Genomic DNA, 14,705 nt, shown 5'->3' on the forward strand with positions numbered 1-14,705 from the left:
GAGATGGTCAAGTGAACCCACAGAGTAGATTTTTTTATTTTCATTCTTGCCAGTCTTTTCTCTCCTGCTGTTGGCATGAAAGCAGGGCAAAGTAGCAGTCTCTGTGTACCGGAAGCCATGCAATATTCCCACAGAAGTAAGCTCTGAGTACTCACAAATCCAACTGGAATCTATAGCTGTCAAATGTTGAGAGAAAATGATGTTTTAGTGCTACCACTAGAGACGCTCGACTCATCAAGTTCATCACTGACATCTGGGAGCACGTTGAAGTGTCAATGAGAAGACCAATAAGATTAAAAGGCAGCATATTAGCCTAATCTTTTTCTGTGAAACTGTTTCTTTCACCACCAAACTTTGATGCTGTAACCTCACCTTCACAATGATTTTCATAGTGATTAACATTTTTTTTTGTGTGTGTGTCAATTTTAAGACATTTTCAAGCGAATGAGTGAAATCAGTTTCACCTGAATGTCTGAATTAATTATGAAACAGAACCTGGGACACACTAAGGCCAGGTCTGATTTAAGTACCAATTAGTTGCACCACAATTTTTGTTCACACCCAAGGGTTACAAGATGTAACAGTCAGGCTCACAGTCACCTTTATATCTGAAATATCCACTTTTCCTCTCAACAGTGTTTCTGATACAAATGGCAATAACTGCATTTTTGATAAAAGTCAGAATAATAATCAGTATACAATAGGATAATATAATCTTGAAAAGTCAAAATATTTGCTTCAGTAACCTGGGTGGCTTTTTCACTGTTTATCCTGGAAATAAATGTATCTAGTGCCATTTTGAAGAGGAATGCCAGCAGCATTTCACGCTCCAGCCAAAACACAGCCGTTTGCTGGTACTGTAGGCTAACACCAATGTGTTTTCAGCCAGGTAATTTGATAATAGGATTGTGAGGCAATGGCTTCCAGATGCTAACTCACTTAAACTTGTACTGCTGTGTGAAGTAGCTGCACTGCAAACAGAGGCCTGAGCCAAAGAGCCCCGGGTTGGATACAGGTGTAGAACACCTGCAACAGCATCAGGTCAAAGGCGGAAGTGGAGATAACAGAGAATTTGCTCCTTCACAAGTTAACAGTGAAAGCGGGATAAAAGAAAAATGCATTTATTATTTTCTTTTTTAATAGGGACGGAAGAAAACGTGGAACAAGCTGTAAGATGAAGATGAAGATGTAAAAAAATATAGCCTGTTCAGTGCTAAACTTGTGTACAAAACCATGTGTAAAAAAAAAAAAAAAGTATAAATATAAAAATTAAACATATTTCTTTTTTTTTTTTCACTTCAAATCCAGATAAATAAATGGCTCAGAGATATTTTAGTTTAGAAGTTTTAAATAAAAAAGTTTGCTTCAATGATTCTTTGCCTTAAAAGATGTTTTGACAAAGCAGGTCAGACATGTTTTCTAATGGATGCATTCAATTTCATTGAAAAGAGCCCATCTATTCTGGCCCCGAGACCTTTCACATCAAAGGTACTGTGGGCATTGGTCCATTTGTCCTATCCACTCTATCATCATCATTATTATTATTATTATTATTGTTATTATTAATGGGTACTTTGTGACAAAGGATATTTGTGAGTACCTAAGGCCCTTGAAACTGAAGATGAGAAACAGTCTGTTTGCAGCTTTTGTTGCACTGGTACCTGCACCTTGTATTCACAAAGACCTGCAAAAAAAAATAAAATAAAAAAGGTTTATTATTTGTTTTGTTCTTCTGCAAATATGTCTGCTAATGAATACTGTTGTCAATGTCTGCTTTGAGGGCTGTTTGGCTTTGTCAGACAGGTTGAAAGGATGTCTCATTCTTAATTCATTGTTAATGAGTCAGCGGATGGGAATGGGAATGCCATTGTACATTGCACAAAATGAATGAGTGAATGAGTTGCTGATTGTGCGGTAGCATCTTTCTGAGGCTTTGCTGGATCTTTTTTTAGAAGGGTTTTAAGTAATCCACCACGTGTACTTGCCTGATAAAACCTCACATTAAAATAAACGTAGATGAACACTCCTGTGCAGGCAGGTGTAAAACAGAATAATGGCAACCTTATCACATCTTAAATGTCTGTTACGTCTGTGACTGAATCTTTTTTTCCCCCTTGTTTATTGTCGTGACCTGAAGACATCCTTCGAGGACATAAATGCATCAGTGTGTATTGGCTCCATTCTTGCACCCCTCTTCTCCTTTGCCCTTAGATTTTCATTATTTTGTGCAGATTAACATTTTTACAATTAATTTGCATTACAAGCAACCACCTACGGCAGCAACTTGCGCATCACATGGTATCAGTTGTTCAGTTACATTTTGGGGTTTAAAAAAACCCTTCAGCTGAGAAGCTCAAGATCTGCCAGCATGTGCTTGGAAATGGTTTGTTTGGTTGAATCAGCTGTGTTCATTCATATCATTTTCGAGTTTAATTCCAGCCCTTTGACGGCTCTGTGTGTGTGTGTTTATGTGTGTATCTATGTGTCTGTGTGTGATGTGTTTTGCTGTTTGGGGCTCAGTAACTTCTCGCTGATGTGAATTATCTAGCCAGAGCATGCTTGATTGTGATGTGATTAGTTAATTGGGTGAAGATGTGGAAAATGAATTATGTGTGTATCTCATGCTACACCACTAATGGATGGAAAATACCTCCATCTCTGACCTCATCCTCCCCACACCCTTTAACCAGAAAACTTCTCATAATTTCCAACTTGTGTATTCTAAAGTAAATAGATTTAGCATCTCAGATTTATATCATCTTTCCATTTGGCTTTCTTGGGCTGTCTCTCATCATAGCTGTGGCTCGAGCCCGGTTGTAATTTACTGTGAGGTTGTTATCGTTACTGTAACAAAAGCAGCCAACTGGCTCCTGTATTAATGTCTTTTATCTTCCTGACCCTGTGAATGCCCCTCATTTGAAAAATGTGCCTGGTTATTAAAATCCAATCTAACACCATAAAACGTCTCATTGTGTAACCAGAACATTTTTCTGTCACTCTGAACTATTGGAAGAGGCTTTTATGTGCTTCTTGATTTCTGTTTTTGATTTCTGATTTCTATGTTACTCCATGGTGGCTTTAAGTTCAAATTACCTTGAACAGAAAAGTCAACAGTTTTTCCAGAAAACAGTGAGCATGATTATCTGGCACTTCAATTATTGTTTCCACAAAAGCCGAGCAGCTCTCTCAGTCGCACGCATCGGCCTGAAGCGTACCCACTCTGTAAAAACGGCATAACAAATCCCTTTAACAGAGACACTGAGGGCCCGCCAAAGAATGTGCTGTTCGCCACTCTGCGACTGAACAGGAAGTGTACTGCTTTTCCAAAGTTCGCTGAAAATGGTTTTCCCATGAACCGTGGCATGCAATCAGGTGCACGTGTTTTTTTGGCCGTAACATCTGCTGTCAGTCAGACCAAAGAAATCAACAAGGCAGTGTCGGGGAGGAACCAGGTTCTCGTCAACCGCTCTCATCCTGCTCATCACCTCCTTGCTGCAACGGCAAAAAAAGGTGAAAACAGCTCTGAAAGTTGTTGTAACCGAATGACCAGAGGCAACGGGTGAACTCAACCTTTTGATGGGCCTTAATGCTACTAACAATGAGAAGGTATGCATCAGCCGCAGAGAATGTACTGTTATCACCAGACTGGAGTCTCCCTCGTGTTTGTATTCATCCTTCTCTGACAATGTTTGTTGTTATTGCTTTTATCCAGCTGAACTCATCTTCATAAACTGAAATCAAAAGGGATGAACCAGGGGCTGGGTATCATTTCATCACGCGGTGACTTAATAATGTAAATCTTCCGTATAATATTATAGCTCAGTGCTGAACACGCTTTAAAAAACTCATTGTGTTCTTTGTTCTTTGGTGAATTATAATGAAAGGGGCCTGCATACACAACGGCCCACAGCCTGTAATGAAATAATGAGAGAACTACAGTTTGTAGGAAACACTCCTCCCAGGTCCCTCATTGTGAGGTTTGTTTGGCAAATGTGTTTTATCATCTCTACCTGCAATTGAATAAACATTCACCAGATTTACTTTCCGTCCAACTGTTTCATCAGCAGTGCGTGTCAGTGAGATACAAGTGACTGGATGGCTATCTCGAGTACATTGGAGGAACAAGTAGCGTGAACTGACATTTGAGAGGGGGAAAAAAAACAAAACAAAACAAAACATGGCTGACGACTGCTGTTGCTGATGAAAAGACAACACAACGAGATAGATGATGTGGCAGCCACTGTGGAGGTGTTGTGTTTTGCTGCAGAAGTAAGTTGCAAAAAAAATGTTTACTTCCTGAGCTGATTGTTTCTTCAGTTAATCTCAACTCCTCCATGTCATGGTTCTCACAATCATTTCATCTGTACTTTTGTCGGTTGACTTGTCAGATCGGCAGACTTCTTGCAAGATGGTAGAAATCCTGCTTCACGCTTGTCTTACAATATAGTTTGCTATCTCTTGTATGTTAAGTTTAGTTATCATTACTTCTTTCATTATTGCATTCTGCCACAGTATATATGCTTTAAGTAGCAACTCGTTATATCATCACATTAGTTTGTGAAACGCTGATTTGAAACCCCAAGTTTTGGGTTTAGGGTTACTAGAGAGAACCCTATTTTGAGGAGAAGGTGTAGCTGAAAAGGAGCGAGGGGTGGATCTGACCTGCTCTGTACTCTATATTCATTGTCAGGCAGGACGCTGTTTGCAGTACAGTCTGTCGCAGTAGCCACATCATAGCTTCTAAATGACAAATAAACTGTTCCAATCGCTTTGTGCCTCTCTCTTTCTCTCCATCTCCCTGTCTTTCTCTCCCACCACTCACACAACCCACGTAGTTAGCTGTTCCTGAAAAAAGATCCTCTACTCCTAAATATTTCTTCTACCACATTTACCAAACTGTGATCCTTGGCTCCAAAAGAGACAAAAAAACTTTTCTTTTTTTTTTTTTCATTCACATGCAGTTACAGATGATTTGTCTGCTAGAAGATGACTGATGATCCTGTGTTCAGAGAAGTTGGGTGGTTTATGGCGCAACTCACTTATTTTCCCTCTTAAATCCGATATTTGCAGGGTAGCATTACGGCCTCATCACACAGTCTCACCTGTATATTTTTATGATGGTCTGTCAGTGTTGGAGATGTGGGCTCTCTGTAAAGCCTTTAGTATTCCCCTGCAGGTCATTCATCATGTCGCTAAGAAGTCATTCATCACAACGTTATTACATTTCCAATGATTTTCCTCCCACTCTAGATCTCAAAGGCATTTATGTGATGCTTTTTAATATCTCCTCAATACAGCGCAAAGCGACTGAAATATATGTTACACTCACGGACAGGTTATAAGACATTCCTTCTGCCGAGTTTCAGTTCTGCTCGACCGTGCGCGTTCAGATGGAATCTGAAGAAGAGAAGAGACCGGTATCTGGACCATCTCAAGTTCATTGCATGAGAAGTAGCAACACAGCTGTCCTCTCTATGACTGTATCACAGAGAAGAGCCCCCACTTGATTTACATTTATCTTCTTAGGGCGGGTCCTCCGTGCCCTCTAACATAGTTCTGTACTTCTTCATCAGGAGTAGTTAATCTTCACTGAGACAAGCGCATGGGCTGGGCCACCTGAATCAGCCGTGGGCAGTAGTTATTATCGTCTTCTGCCACTGTCTAGGCAGCATCTGCTTCTCGAGTGCAGTCAACAAAGGCAACAGTTGCAACAGTAATGTGTGAGTGTAAGCAGTTTTATATCAAGCTGTATCTGTTCTGGTAGGTTGTGCTGTCCTCCATGTACAACCATACAGAGCCTTCAAGGTCAAACTGATGATCAAAGCATTGTTCACGAGCCAATGAGCAGGTAACAACATATACAGTATATTCACATGTAGTAGACAAGATACATTCACACATCATTTGAAAAATTAGTTTTGACAGAGATGTTCTTGCCAATGAAAGTGTGGAGCATTTTAATGTGGCCTAATATCACAAATGGTTTCAAATGAAAGGCGCTGTGTGTGAGTGTGTTGCACAAAATAAGAAAAAGCATTTTATGAATGTTCTGTTGAGCTTGTCAGTCACCAGTTGCTGCCCTCCACCTCGCTCCCCACTTCACTGCTCACATTTTTTTCTTGGTTTGTTTTCTGTGTGATATGAGGGAAGTAAGAAGCTTCGCTCAGATTCCAAGCCGTTTTTCTCCTTTCCTCACCGTTTCTTACATGCTTATTAAGCGTACGTACACACACTTACCCCTGGTGGGTTGTGGGTGTCAGCGGCAGCAAGGTCATATGTAAATACTTTGAGCTTTTACACGTGTTTTTGGAGTTTTATTTTTCTAAAAAGAAAGGTAATGCAGCGGCTGACATGGCTCTGTAAACGTCAGATTTTGACATCAGGCATGAGTAGGTGGTGACGATTCTATTCTTAGCAGCAGAACGCTATGGACGTTACATTTGATTGCACCTAGAAACTAAATGTTGTCAGGTTAGAGTTCAGACGGAGAGAAGTTGTGTGGTTATTGTTTTAGAGACAAGAAAAGGCAAGCTCACAAAGAATAACATACCACGAAGGTTTCGTTCTAACAGCTGCTCAGGTTTAAATCCATTCCATGCTGTTTATCATCCTCCTCTGTCTCCCTATCTTTCCTCTCCACCTTGTGGCTCTTAAAAGCAAATCAGTGAGCTGAATAACAATGAGATCATGAAAGTGAACAAAACCTTTTGTGAAAATATTGTAGCCTTAAGTGGATGCTAGCGCTGCTCAGACAGGGCCAGTAAGGTGGCATAATTCTACTCAGTTTTTTCAGCAATTTCTGTCAGAAGAATTTATCGCATTCGAATGCAGTTACCGCAGAAGACAATGAGGAAAAAACAGAGGAGCCAAAGATTGAAAAAAAGAGAATTCCCGTTTGATTGAAAGTCTGTCGCCCATACACATATCTGCATTTGATTAATAATTCAGCCACAATGAATGTTCTCAGCTATCAAGCTCATCCTTCGTTATCACCCAAATTTAGCCTGCATGGAGATGGATACTAGACGTCAGCCCACCGACCAGCAAAGTCCTGCGCTGTTGATTAATGGGGTCCTTGCTATTTTCAGGCCAAAGGGGGGTTTGCCAGTGCAGATATCACAGTGAATGAAATCGCAGCACAGTTCTGTACCTTTGTGAGTTTGGTGAGTGGGTTTTGATTTAGTTTGACACTCAGAGGTTTCAGGCACGAGGTCACTTTGTCTTCATGCTCTTTGTTTTAGTGCTGACAGCGCCACTGAAATTCTTTTGGTCCAAACTCTGCTCACTGATGTCATCCTGAACAAATTGAAGCCACTGAATGTGTTTGTGTTTTCCTAAGCAAGTGATCCTCCACACGTAAAGTCGCAGTTTATTTATCACGTAACACCACAGGTTGGTGTGGTAGTTTCAGAATAAAGTCTGTGACCAGAATATTATCTGAACAGGAGACACTTTTATTCAAGACATAAAGGTTTTAGTTTTCCAAACTCACTTCACTCCTCCAATATGTCTGTCTCTCATTATGGTGTGACAATGGGAACTCGGTGTGTGTCCGCAACTTCCTGACCTCTATGGATCTATGTCTGAGTGCTTGATTATCCCCTCACCTGGTTCCATTAATACTTGTTTGCCTAGAGGGAGATTGGAGGTAGAATTGGGGTGGAGTCTGGAGGTCCAAGTATTGACCCATCACTGGCTGGAGAAAGTAGACAAATAGTGTTGATCGATGGAGGGAGCCTCTGAAAAGTGGGACACCAGTGAACTAAGCACATTGCAGCCGAGCAGATGAGGCTGGAGGAGCTTGTCAGTGCGAACGCAGGATTAGGATCAATAGTTTTCCAAATGACACGCATCAGTTGTAGATAATGATTGCTTTGGACAGTATCCTCATAATATATCCTCATAATGGGGATAATGGGAGACGTGTGTGAGAAATACTGAAATTAAAGTTGTGAAGAGGAATCGCACTAATGGTCCCATTTTGAAAAAAGAAAAAAAATGGCTAGATGAGTCCCAGTTGGTAGTTGGGTGTCTGGTTGTGATTCATCCTAAGCAGGAAAAAGAAGCAAGGACTCAATGAATCGGTGACAACATACCTACACACAGCAATGTAGTTTGAGGTCCTCTCTCACACCCTCCTCAAGAGGCACCAGTCTTTACGTAAGTGCCTTCACAACATAATCACATAATGTTCGCAAATGCTGTTGCGTTCTCTTGTTTCATTCAGACCACCAAGACAGCAGTCATCATGTGTGCAGGTGGTCTTAGACTCTAAAAGCTACAGCTCATAGACTCCAGGTGTGACACTGTACAGGCACTAAAGCTGGCAGCTTTGTCAGCTACCAGTTTAAAACTGACAATCAAACTCAGCCTGGTGTTGATTTCCTGAGACATTAAAGAAAGAAGAGTCTCTTTATGCTGTTTAGCCTACTGACAACATCCATTGTCCCCAGCTCCTACAAGCACACAGTCCCTAAATTGAATTTAGGGACACAAACACTCAGAAGTTGCATAATCAGAGTCTGGCTCATTTGTGAAGTCAGTCCCTCCCCTTTGCTTTCCATTAAAGATCCTCCTACAGCTTCGTTGATGGAGTTTTGATTTACACAGCCTCTTTATGTGACTCAACACGGGAGAACAGGACACATTAAACCAGAGTGAGGCTGCTTTTATGGCATTTATACACTTGTGCTTTTATACAGCTGTACTGCTTTCTTGTCTAACAAGCGTATTAAAGGCCCTCAAAGTTACACTTTATGTCAGTGGCAGTTTTTGCAGAATTTTCATTGTAGAGCCCTCAAATGAAGGACAAGTGTGATATGGCTGTGTATTGTGGGCGGTCTCTGTGGCTTACTGTAGTAGCACCTTCACTTTTTGTTTTTGTAACAGTAGCTACCTCATTTCACAGCACAGAGGCTTCTCTTGTTGTCCCTCTGTGCTTCTCTTTTTTGGAGCTGAGCTGCGATACCTCTGCTCTGCTGTGTGGTGCTGCTGTGCATGATGCAGCCTGTCCGTCTACTTTTTGCACTAATGATCTTTTTAGGTAATGTGGTAAGATGAAGAAGAAATTATTATACAATCAAGCACAGACCAGTGCAGGTTTCTGGCTGCAATGCATCAGGAGTTGGAAGAGAACAAACTGTGCAGCATGCACTGTGTTCCTTAAAACCTTGGAATTCTTGTGCGTCCTCCCAGAACAACAGGACATGATGTTACATGTGATTTTTAAAGTGTTTATTTAACTGCTGTTGGAGAGCGAGCTTTGCTGTCAGCCCTTTGTGTCTCAACCTACGGTGCGACGATAAGATAGTTATCATCTTGTCAGGGAGAGCACAACTTAAAATGTTACACATCTTTGGTCACAGACTTTAATTATGCTGCCACCTGGTTAATAAAACAAGAAAAGAAATCCTTGAAAAATGACCACAAAAATTGACTACAGTAACTAAAAGTTATATTGTATCATTAATAAGCCATCAAACAGCAGTGGTTTTTTGCAAAACAGGAAAAACTAAAGTCTCCCTTGTGCAGGGGTGGCGTCAGGAGGGGAACTTGCATGTTGTGTGGCATCACTTGAACCAAGTGCTAAAGGTTTTCATGTTCATGTTCATCATGCTGACGAGACATTTCACAGCCCCCATCAGTGCCCAGTGAAACTACAGTCGTTGCTAATGGGACATCAGCATTGTGTTGGTGTTGTTAAAATCAACCGTTTAGCTCTCATTCTGTATTTTCTTTCACCTCCTGCCCCGTTAAATTGTAGCACAGTGTAATGGTGGCAGATGGCGACATAATTTTTATTCTTTGTAATAATTGGTTTTACAATACACCCCAGTTTCTTATCCTAACACAAATAAACAAAAATAATATATATAATAATATATGATAGAAATATATCTTGTATTGACTTCAATACATTTTTCACCTTTATTGTGACAGAGTGACAGAGAGAGAGACGGACGGCTCCTACTAAATATCGTCAGACGTCCCAAAAGTCCTTGCTCCCGCTCTCTTCATTTGTTTGAGTTCATTTGGATCCGTCTAATCTCACAGAAAACATGCTCTGCTCATTCTGATCTCTTTCTCAACGTGTCAACGAAATAGGGAAAGAGACTCACAATGCTCCCCCACCCCCTGCCACTGCTTCTTGGAAACATATAGCCCGAGTGCAGGTGTGGAAATCGTCTTGTCGTCTTCTGTTTCGTAGTGTAGGCCTGTGACCTTTAAAGCACGCTGAACTCCCAAGCTCTCTCTCAGCACTGTGGCTTTTTACACATAGTGGCTGAGCTCCTACAGAACAAACACACACGTGCTGTATTGTAGGTTTATAGTATTTGTGCATGTGTGTATGAAATGAGGAAGAACATAATTTCAATGTTTGAATATGTGACAGTTTAACAGTCATGAGATTTTGATCCAGACCACCCTGTATAAGCGTCTGGGTGAATGTAAAGAATGCTCTGAGACTGAATGTGTACAGGAATGTGAATATGTGATCTCTAAAGAAGAGTCAGAGGTCAAGAGTACATGGCTGTGGGTCAGAGGAAAAGAGGTGGACAAGCTGCTCTAGTTATCTTGGGTGATGACATTTTTATGGATTACTTTTCCTCAGCTTTACAGTATGTATGTTTTATGTTTTTGTTCATTATCCACTGTACTTCCTCCCTTCTTCCAAAAAGCTCTAGTGGTTCGGACCTAAAGTAGCACTGATGGCACTGACTTATGGAAGAGTTCTTCCACATGAATGTAAACAAAAGCACAAGCCGCAATCACAACAAAGCTGCTAACTAGACAGGCTTTTGTGACGGGGCTGTTATTCGGCTTTAGGCTTCATTTTGCATCCTCATCTCTTCATAACGTTACCAAGGATAACACAGCTGACATTAACGTCCTCCTTCCTCCTGGCTTCTTTCCACTGAAGACAGGAAGAATCATATTTGAGAGCAGAACCTTCTGCCAGACCTCTGGCCACCTCATCCAGTCCTGAACTCTGACCTGGACACAGGCCTTGGCTCCAGACTAAGTCTGTGCCTCGGTCTCATATGGCATGTTATTTTTAAGCGGGCTTTAATTGACACCTTGTAAGTAAGGCATCTCGAGGCTCAATGGTTAAGGCACAAAGCACGTAACAAAGTTCAATTAAAAACTGGAGATGATCTGTTATCATGCTGAGACTTGCACCTGTCAGTGTGAAGTGTTGATTGTGGTCTGCTGCTTAGTACATACTACATGTAATCATTCATTCATCTTCTACAGCTACGTTTTATTATTAAAACGCTATTTTTAGAATTCAGACATAGCTTAGATAAAAAAAAGGGGCTTTTTGAGTGCACTCACTTACACTTAGTCATGATGTATTTACAGAAACACTTTAATACTGTCAAAAAAAAAAAAAGAAAAGAAAAGAAATGATCTCAGATCAAATGCCATCCTGTTTTCCACTGGAAATGACACTGATGAATCAACAGTCCGCTGCTGGGTGAATCAAATACAGGAGCAGAATTTGGTTTCAGGACCATGGACAGCATCAGAGGACAGACTCATCTGCATGTCATGTGAATCAGGGCCGCCGCTGAATCCAGCCAGGTCTGACGCTTAAGCAAGGTTTTCATGTTAGTGTCAACACGCTGACACTCCAAAGCCTTTCTGATGATTTGCACGTTTACGGAAGCTGCACTGATCTCATCTTCCTCTTGCCTGTATCTGAGTTCACCGAATAAAAAGTGCAGTGCCTCATTTGACCTGGAAGTCAAGCCCGTGGGTGACACAGAAAGGGGCGGGGTTAGGAATGTTTGAATGGAGTCACGATGGGTCGTTAATTTCAAAGGAGACAACATGTATTAACAGTCAAAATAAAACCCTTGGTTTTAGTAATGATAATGAGCAATTCACAAAAAGAAACAATTCTGAACTTTCTAATATAAAATGATATCATAAAAACATTGTTGTTTTAGACAATAGCAGCTCCCCACCCCTCCTACACGGAAGGTCAAGAAGACCCTACTTCAAAATGGTGACGGATGATGTTGCAGTATATGGTCATCAGACATTAGTCTTGCACTTCATTTCCAAATAAATCAATTATGCTATGCAAATTAGAACAACAATTACCACTTACTCAACGTGCTGGGTCTCTTTCTGCTCACAGTATATGTGAGTGGAGTGGTGGTGGGTGGCACTTTTGAAAGATGTGCTTGGGTGGAAGGACGTGTGTGTGTGTGTGTGTGTGTGTGTGTGTGTGTGTGTGTGTTAGCCAGTGCAATTTCCAACCTCTGCTGTTGAGAGTGATCACTCTAGATATACTGCAGATGAATTCTGCTGCCTATGAGGGCAGGACATCACAACACATGAGGACCAAGGCCACTGAGAACGCTGGTTCGCATGGGATTAATTAGTGAACTTTGTTGAGTGCTGGATGGTGCTGTCAGGGGGCCTTTCAGCAGCTCCCTGCCTCCTTTTCAGTAAATATATTCAAAATGGAAACATGAGTTAGGCTATGGATGGCGGGAGTTATGTAATTTTGGTCTGACAACCTTGTGAGTGTGAGAGGCGTAGGTGTGCCATGACAAGGAGCTTGCGTTTCAGCTGGCAGCACCACAATGCCTGTCACTTGATGTTTAACCCTGGCAAAATCGCATTATTCAAATTTTTGGAAATGTCATCAGAGCAAACCTGAATCTTTTGATACTTGATGCTTTTTAGTTCACTCTGAACCTCCAGCAGCCCTTTGAGCCATGTGATAGAGCAGGAGGAGAATTTATGGTTCAGGGACTTATGACATAAACATGCTCAGGGCTGGGGACATTTCTGACCTCTATCTGCACTCTGTGGATGTCAGAGAGGCTCCGACTGAGGTCAGGACAGCACAGTCCTACACTGCACCGAAGGTTCAGGGACGGTGACCCACGCTGTACACTCACAGTTTTCACACAGGCGCCATTGAAATGCTGGACTTCTACTTAATGGCTCATTCTTAAGCTTGAACGATATCCTTTCTCCTGAGTGATTGTCCGGAGTCAATTTTGGACCGAGGGGCTAAGAGTAAGGACTCCACGGTCTCTACGTCTATACAGCTGTGAGCTGTACTGTATGCTGAAAGTATATCTCCTCTAAGATTCCCATTGTATCAAGTTCTCTATGTCGGGCAAGCCTCTTTTCAGCATCAGCTTCAACTCATCTGCCATCTGGACAAATCTGGAAATCAGGAGCCAGTGCAGGGGCGCAGTTCATGCGACGTGTGTGTATGCTCATTTGCCAGATCCCAGGCATTTTGAAGGGAAACCATTTCTATCTGTATGGTAAATCTTCTCATGGAGGTTTCCCATCTGCTGCTATGGTATTGCTGGCAGAGTTGTTGTTAAGTGTTAATTTCCAACCCTCCCTGTTTGAGTTACCTGAATTCTGAAAATGCTCAAATCATTACCACCAGTGAGCAGCTGTGGCTCAGGGGGTAGAGTGGGTGTCATCCACTAATAGAAAGGAGGTAGTTTATATAAACAGGAAATTAGATGACGCCAATTAGTACTCAAGCTCTATTATTTTTCGGTCCTGAATAATATGGTGAGTCACATTTCAATAAATAGCACATATGATTTTTTTATGTACACACAGTCTGTATCCACTTGTCATCATAAGGCAGATGCATTTCCTTATTTTGCAATGAAAGACCAAAGAAATTATGACCATGTTTTGCTATGTTTCTAAAATCGTGAAGAGTCCATGATCCCTACTTCATCTGTTCTCGGGACTACATGTGAGAAAAATGTATCACCCAGACTTCAGATCCTGAAATAAAACGGCTGCAGCAGTCGTATTGGACAGTACAGAGCTCTATCGCAAATGGTAATGGTAAATGGTAGACTCGGATTTTTGTCAGGAGGTAAATATTTGTCCGTCTCCATCTCTGAGAGCCCACTGAAAGCTCTCAAAATTGAATTAAGATTGTGTAACTGTACAAACATAAAGCAGGACATGACTGAAACTAACCATGTCTGCCCACTATAACCTCTCGTAAGAAAGTCGGCACACAGCATTTCAACCAGCCCTTCTCCAACAGGCTTAAGAGGAGATCTGGGATGATAAAACACAGATGTGCTCTCACCATTTCACTTCAAGAACCACCATAACCGTAGAGCCCAGGCTCATATTTCAGACAACAATGTGCTTTTGGAATATCCATTCATTCATGTGATGGAATTTAAAAAAAAAAAAAAAAAAGGCAAAAGAAGACATGGAAGATTGTGAAGATGGAAGGGCTGCAGTTTTCTGGTGAAGGGAGCAACAGTCTGAGTGTGGAAATGGTTGAACGTTCCTTGTTTTCCAACAGCCACAGTTTCACTGCTTGGTTCTTGCAAATCATGTTGCACAAACAAGCATGATTAACTTGATATCTCAGGAAATTGAATAATAGCTGGGCCCATGGTTCGCTGCGGAAAGGAAATAATTCCTCTGACTGTGCTGCCAGGTTGTTCGTGCACTGCTCCTCCTTCAGTGCCAAAGTGGGTTCATGAGTTTGCTACAGAGGAAAATACGGACAGTTCTGAACTCAGCAGACTATTTGTGACCAGTGGAAATAATGTTTTGGAATCTATGATTTTCTGTCCTGGTGAGTTTGGTGGATTCAGAGGTCAGGCCACTGATGTCGCCCTGTTGTGCTTGTGTGCTGGTGTTGACTTTTTTCCATTTTATCTGTCTGTTGCACATCG

The 14,705-nt window shown here is 41.5% G+C and overlaps 1 protein-coding gene across 2 annotated transcripts in view; it reads left to right on the forward strand.

Annotated features, from left to right (window-relative positions):
- The window catches only part of LOC115041294 (potassium voltage-gated channel subfamily KQT member 5-like), a 90,166-nt gene that overhangs the window by 50,225 nt on the left and 25,236 nt on the right, over nucleotides 1-14,705 (forward strand). The window lies entirely within an intron of this gene.

The sequence above is a fragment of the Echeneis naucrates genome, chromosome 1 (genome assembly GCF_900963305.1).
Source record: "Echeneis naucrates chromosome 1, fEcheNa1.1, whole genome shotgun sequence".
NCBI lineage: Eukaryota > Metazoa > Chordata > Actinopteri > Carangiformes > Echeneidae > Echeneis > Echeneis naucrates.